General features: G+C 43.3%; 2 protein-coding genes across 4 annotated transcripts in view; both read left to right on the plus strand.

The window, feature by feature from the left end:
- The window catches only part of LOC106874433 (mutS protein homolog 5), a 251549-nt gene that overhangs the window by 196192 nt on the left and 54010 nt on the right, over positions 1-1347 (plus strand). The gene's annotated exons all lie outside the window — the stretch shown is intronic.
- The window catches only part of LOC106874428 (growth arrest and DNA damage-inducible protein GADD45 beta), a 371959-nt gene that overhangs the window by 192631 nt on the left and 177981 nt on the right, over positions 1-1347 (plus strand). The window lies entirely within an intron of this gene.

The raw sequence follows: 1347 nt of genomic DNA on the forward strand, positions 1-1347 counted from the left end.
CACACACACACACACACACATATATATACAACGGGTTTCTTTTCAGTTTCTGTCTACCAAATTCACTCACAAGGCTTTGGTCGGCCTGAGGCTATAGTAGAAGACACTTACCCAAGGTGCCATGCAGTAGGACTTAACCTGGAACCATGTGGTTGGGAAGCAAGCTTCTTACCACACAGCCACTCCTGTGCCCTGTTTCAATTTCAGTCTTATTGTGTGGTACCACTGGACAAGTGTCTTCTACTATAGCTCCTTGTCGACCAAACCCTTGAAAGTGAATTTAGTAGATGGAAACTAAAAGAAGTCTGTTGTGTTGTGTGTGTTACTGTCTCTTTTCCCTGACATTGCATGGTAGTTGGAAGCTAGTGTCACCATCATACAAGCAGTTTCCTTCATTTTCTATCTTCTGTATAAACATGTCTGGTTATGAGGGTTGGTAACGAGAACAACGTCCAGTCAAGGAAAATCCACTTCAATAAATTCCAACCAACTCATCCAAGTATGGAAAAGTGGAGGTTAAAATGATAATGCTGAAAAATACCAGTTCTCGCCCAATTACTGAAGCTAAGCAACATTAAAACTGGCCAGTACTTAGATGGGTGACTCAAGAAACTTGGATGGTGGAAACTTGTTCTTTATGACAAACGTTTGGCAGAGTTGGTAGTGAGTAACAGATAAATAAAAACAACTTGTATTAGTCAAGTGAATTCATTTACACTCTGATATCAGATGCTGTCCAGCTTCACTTCGCCTATCTTTTAATGGTCGATAAATGAAGCACATGGCAGCGATTCCTCTAGTGGGAGTAAGATGGTGACGGCAACAACACAATTGACCAGACAGATTATTCAGTTGTGTCTCAAAAGATTACAGGACACTTGATAGTCTTGGATAGACTGTGATCCTGACAATTTGCTGACTACTGTGAGCTTATAGACAAGTAGTGCCACTGTAACTTATTATGCCCCAAAATACTGTCTTGTAATATAACCTGTAGAAGTGGATCTCTGCTGCAGGTAGAGTAACAGCTCTGGGTGGGAGATAAAAACATGCATGTGGAGGTGCAATGGCCCAGTAGTTAAGGCAGCGGACTCGCGGTCATAGGATCACGGTTTCGATTCCCAGACCGGACGTTGTGAGTGTTTATTGAGCGAAAACACCTAAAAAGCTCCACGAGGTTCCGGCAGGGGATGGTGGCGAACCCTGCTGTACTCTCTCACCACAACTTTCTCTTACTTCCTGTTTCTGTTGTGCCTGTAATTCAAAGGGCCAGCCTTGTCACACTGTGTCACACTGAATATCCCTGAGAACTACGTTAAGGGTACACGTGTCTGTGGAGTGCTCAGC

This window comes from Octopus bimaculoides, chromosome 8 (assembly GCF_001194135.2).
Source record: "Octopus bimaculoides isolate UCB-OBI-ISO-001 chromosome 8, ASM119413v2, whole genome shotgun sequence".
NCBI lineage: Eukaryota > Metazoa > Mollusca > Cephalopoda > Octopoda > Octopodidae > Octopus > Octopus bimaculoides.